The sequence below is a fragment of the Oncorhynchus masou genome, chromosome 21, assembly GCF_036934945.1.
Source record: "Oncorhynchus masou masou isolate Uvic2021 chromosome 21, UVic_Omas_1.1, whole genome shotgun sequence".
Classification (NCBI taxonomy): Eukaryota; Metazoa; Chordata; class Actinopteri; order Salmoniformes; family Salmonidae; genus Oncorhynchus; species Oncorhynchus masou.
Window position 1 is genome coordinate 53,347,807 of NC_088232.1, and position 6,000 is coordinate 53,353,806.

The 6,000-nt window shown below is 40.9% G+C and overlaps 1 pseudogene; it reads left to right on the forward strand.

The window, feature by feature from the left end:
• The window catches only part of LOC135508512 (prospero homeobox protein 1-like), a 61,292-nt pseudogene that overhangs the window by 36,414 nt on the left and 18,878 nt on the right, over positions 1-6,000 (forward strand).

Below are 6,000 nucleotides of genomic sequence, written 5' to 3' on the forward strand. Positions count from 1 at the left end.
GAATGGACTAACTGATGTGATTGTCTTACCGAGCTACTTTAAGATGAATGGACTAACTGATGTGATTGTCTTACCGAGCTACTTTAAGATGAATGGACTGACTGATGTGATTGTCTTACCGAGCTACTTTAAGATGAATGGACTAACTGATGTGATTGTCTTACCGAGCTACTTTAAGATGAATGGACTAACTGATGTGATTGTCTTACCGAGCTACTTTAAGATGAATGGACTAACTGATGTGATTGTCTTACCGAGCTACTTTAAGATGAATGGACGAACTGAAAGTCGCTCTGTAAAGGACAAATGTAACGTGTACTGCGTTCCTTGACTGAGGCCATGTCAGATCCAGGAGGGCTTGTCTCCCAACCATCTGAAGAAAGCCAAGCTCATGTTTTTCTACAGCAGATACCCTTCATCCAACATGCTCAAGACGTTCTTCTCAGACGTCAAGGTAAGCTTCACTCTTCCTCTCCTCTCCTCTCCTCTTCTCTCCTCTCCACTACTCTCCTCTCCTCTCCACTCCTCTCCTCTGTACTCCTCTCCTCTCGTCTCCTCTCCTCTCCACTCCTCTCCTCTCCACCCCTGTCCTCTCCACTCCTCTCCACTCCTCTCCTCTCCTCTTTACTCCTCTCCTCTTTACTCCTCTCCTCTCTTCTCCACTCCTCCCTTCTTTACTCCTCTCCACTCCTCTCCTCTTTACTCCTCTCCACTCCTCTCCTCTCTTCTCTACTCCTATCCTCTTTACTCCACTCCTCTCTTCTCCACTCCTCTCCTCTTTACTCCTCTCCTCTACTCTCCACTCTTCTCTTTACTCCCCTCCTCTCCTCTCCACTCTTCTCCTCTCCTCTTTACTCCTCTCCTCTTTATTCCTCTCCTCTCCTCTCCACTCCTCTCCTCTCCTCTTTACTCCTCTCCTCTTTACTCCTCTCCACTCCTCTCCTCTCCTCTCCTCTCTTCTCTTCTCTTCTCTTCTCCTCTCCTCTCCTCTCCTCTCCTCTCCTCTCCTCTTTACTCCACTCCTCTCCTCTTTACTCCACTGCTCTCCTCTTTACTCTTCTCACAGTATTCACAGTATTCACAGTGACATAGTAACACAGTATTCACAGTGACATTGTAACACAGTTTTCACAGTTACATAGTAGCACAGTATTCACAGTATTCACAGTGACATAGTAGCACAGTATTCACAGTGACATAGTAGCACAGTATTCACAGTGACATAGTAGCACAGTATTCACAGTGACATAGTAACACAGTATTCACAGTGACATAGTAACACAGTATTCACAGTGACATAGTAACACAGTATTCACAGTGACATAGTAGCACAGTATTCACAGTGACATAGTAGCACAGTATTCACAGTGACATAGTAACACAGTATTCACAGTGACATAGTAACACAATATTCACAGTTACATAGTAGCAAAGTATTCACAGTGACATAGTAACACAGTATTCACAGTGACATAGCAGCACAGTATTCACAGTATGCACAGTGACAAAGTAGCACAGTATTCACAGTGACATAGTAACACAGTATTCACAGTAACATAGTAGCACAGTATTCACAGTGACATAGTAGCACAGTATTCACAGTGACATAGTAGCACAGTATTCACAGTATGCACAGTGACAAAGTAGCACAGTATTCACAGTGACATAGTAGCACAGTATTCACAGTGACATAGTAGCACAGTATTCACAGTGACATTGTAGCACAGTATTCACAGTATGCACAGTGACAAAGTAGCACAGTATTCACAGTGACATAGTAGCACAGTATTCACGGTGACATTGTAGCACAGTATTCACAGTATGCACAGTGACAAAGTAGCACAGTATTCACAGTGACATAGTAACACAGTATTCACAGTAACATAGTAGCACAGTATTCACAGTGACATAGTAGCACAGTATTCACAGTATGCACAGTGACAAAGTAACACAGTATTCACAGTATTCACAGTGACATTGTAACACAGTATTCACAGTATGCACAGTGACATAGTAGCACATTATTCACAGTGACATAGTAGCACAGTATTCACAGTGACATAGTAGCACAGTATTCACAGTGACATAGTAGCACAGTATTCACAGTATGCACAGTGACAAAGTAGCACAGTATTCACAGTGACATAGTAGCACAGTATTCACAGTGACATAGTAGCACAGTATTCACAGTGACATAGTAGCACAGTATTCACGGTGACATTGTAGCACAGTATTCACAGTATGCACAGTGACAAAGTAGCACAGTATTCACAGAGACATAGTAGCACAGTATTCACAGTGACATAGTAGCACAGTATTCACAGTGACATAGTAGCACAGTATTCACAGTAACATAGTAGCACATTATTCACAGTGACATTGTAACACAGTTTTCACAGTTACATAGTAGCACAGTATTCACAGTGACATAGTAGCACAGTATTCACAGTGACATATTAATACAGTATTCACAGTGACATAGTAACACAGTATTCACAGTGACATAGTAGCACATTATTCACAGTATTCACAGTGACATAGTAACACAGTATTCACAGTGACATAGTAGCACATTATTCACAGTATTCACAGTGACATAGTAACACAGTATTCACAGTGACATAGTAGCACATTATTCACAGTATTCACAGTGACATAGTAGCACAGTATTCACAGTGACATAGTAGCACAGTATTCACAGTATTCACAGTGACTTAGTAACACAGTATTCACAGTGACATAGTAGCACAGTATTCACAGTGACATAGTAACACAGTATTCACAGTGACATAGTAGCACATTATTCACAGTGACATAGTAGCACAGTATTCACATTATTCACAGTGACATAGTAGTACAGTATTCACAGTATTCACAGTGACATAGTAACACAGTATTCACAGTGACATTGTAACACAGTATTCACAGTGACATAGTAGCACAGTATTCACAGTGACATAGTAGCACATTATTCACAGTGACATAGTAGCACAGTATACACAGTATTCACAGTGACATAGTAACACAGTATTCACAGTGACATAGTAGCACAGTATTCACAGTGACATAGTAACACAGTATTCACAGTGACATAGTAGCACAGTATTCACAGTGACATAGTAACACAGTATTCACAGTATTCACAGTGACATAGTAGCACAGTATTCACAGTGACATAGTAACACAGTATTCACAGTGACATAGTAACACAGTATTCACAGTGACATAGTAGCACAGTATTCACAGTGACATAGTAACACAGTATTCACAGTGACATAGTAGCACAGTATTCACAGTGACATAGTAGCACAGTATTCACAGTGACATAGTAGCACAGTATTCACAGTGACATTGTAGCACAGTATTCACAGTGACATAGTAGCACAGTATTCACAGTGACATTGCAGCACAGTATTCACAGTGACATAGTAACACAGTTCCCCTGTGTGTGTGTGTGTGTGTGTGTGTGTGTGTGTGTGTGTGTGTGTGTGTGTGTGTGTGTGTGTGTGTGTGTGTGTGTGTGTGTGTGTGTGTGTGTGTGTGTGTGTGTGTGTGTGAGTTACTGGCACAGATGGGGCACTGAGGAGCATTCTGCCAACTGTCTGTCGCCCAATTATAATAGATGGCCTTAATCTGATGGGGGGGGCTCACATTCTCCATCTCTCTCACAGACACAGACACATATGTACAAACACATACAAACACATACACTGTCAACGCTGAACCAGCCCTGATATTTCCCACAAAGGTTTATGTTTTTATATCTTCAATTTGATTCAATTGACAGTATTTATAAAACAAAACATGCTTTGCATACAATGCATAACAACAGGATAACACATAACATTACACAATATATACCACTAGACAAACACAACACACACACACACACACACATTCCCACCCTTTTTCGACAGGCTGTTTCTTTGGACTGGGAGAAAGGGGGGACCGGTGAGAAGGACAGAGGACAGGGAGGGGCGAACAAACAAATTAAAACCACAAGACAACAGCACCAACACAAAGGCAGTGATTGTGCGGTATTTACGAGGTGTGTTTTGTTGTTTGTAGCAGCGTACGGCTGATTCAGGACACATTATTCAAATGAGAAACACACACACACCAGCTGCCCTCGGGCCTGTATCCACGGTGACAACGTCGTAGCGGCAACGCCACATCCTCATTCCGCTGCCGTGGCGACAGTTGTCGTCGGACACCAGGTTGCTAAGTGTACAGTACCTGTTCCTAGCCTTATTAAGGATACGATGGCCTCAGATTATATATAGTTATACATATTTATATTTATATACAGTGCATTGGGAAAGTATTCAAACCCCTTGATTTTTCCACACTTTGTTACGTTACAGTGGCACAGTTACCTTATTCTACAATTACTAATTACTACAATTACAATGTAATACACAGTGACATAGTAGCACAGTATTCACAGTGACATAGTAGCACAGTATTCACAGTGACATAGTAGCACAGTATTCACAGTGACATAGTAGCACAGTATTCACAGTGACATAGTAGCACAGTATTCACAGTGACATAGTAGCACAGTATTCACAGTGACATAGTAGCACAGTATTCACAGTGACATAGTAGCACAGTATTCACAGTATTCACAGTGACATAGTTGCACAGTATTCACAGTGACATAGTAACACAGTATTCACAGTGACATTGTAGCACAGTATTCACAGTGACATAGTAGCACAGTATTCACAGTGACATAGTAGCACAGTATTCACAGTGACATAGTAGCACAGTATTCACAGTGACATAGTAACACAGTATACACAGTGACATAGTAACACAGTATTCACAGTATTCACAATGACATAGTAACACAGTATACACAGTGACATAGTAGCACAGTATTCACAGTGACATTGTAGCACAGTATTCACAGTGACATAGTAGCACAGTATTCACAGTAACATAGTAACACAGTATTCACAGTATTCACAATGACATAGTAACACAGTATACACAGTGACATAGTAGCACAGTATTCACAGTGACATAGTAGCACAGTATTCACAGTGACATAGTTACACAGTATTCACAGTATTCACAGTGACATAGTAACACAGTATACACAGTGACATAGTAACACAGTATTCACAGTATTCACAATGACATAGTAACACAGTATTCACAGTATTCACAGTGACATAGTAGCACAGTATTCAAAGTGACATAGTAACACAGTATTCACAGTGACATAGTAGCACAGTATTCACAGTGACATAGTAACACAGTATACACAGTGAGATAGTAACACAGTATTCACAGTGACATAGTAACACAGTATTCACAGTATTCACAGTGACATAGTAACACAGTATACACAGTGACATAGTAACACAGTATTCACAGTGACATAGTAACACAGTATTCACAGTATTCACAGTGACATAGTAACACAGTATTCACAGTGACATAGTAACACAGTATTCACAGTGACATAGTAACACAGTATTCACAGTGACATAGTAACACAGTATTCACAGAGACATAGTAACACAGTATTCACAGTGACATAGTAACACAGTATTCACAGTGACATAGTAACACAGTATTCACAGTGACATAGTAACACTCTCTCTCTACTCGCTGAATCTAATTTAATCTAAACAAAATAAATCGAACAATCTCAAACACTAATCCTTAGTGGGATTATTATATTAATGCCATTCAAGATATCCTTCTGAAATCTGCTGGTGTTTAGATCATCGTGTGTGTGTGGTAGTGTCCTGTAAAATGGTGTCGTCACATTCAACGGCATTAACATACTGTACACCAAATCAGGGTGAGGTTTGATTCAAGGGTCTCTCTCTCTCCCTCTCTCTCTCTCTCTCTCTCTCTCTCTCTGTGTGTGTCTCTCCCTCTCTCTCTCTCTCTCTCTCTCTCTCTCTCTCTCTCTCTCTCTCTCTCTCTCTCTCTCTCTCTGTGTGTCTCTCCCTCTCTCTCTCGGTGTCTCCATCTCTGTCT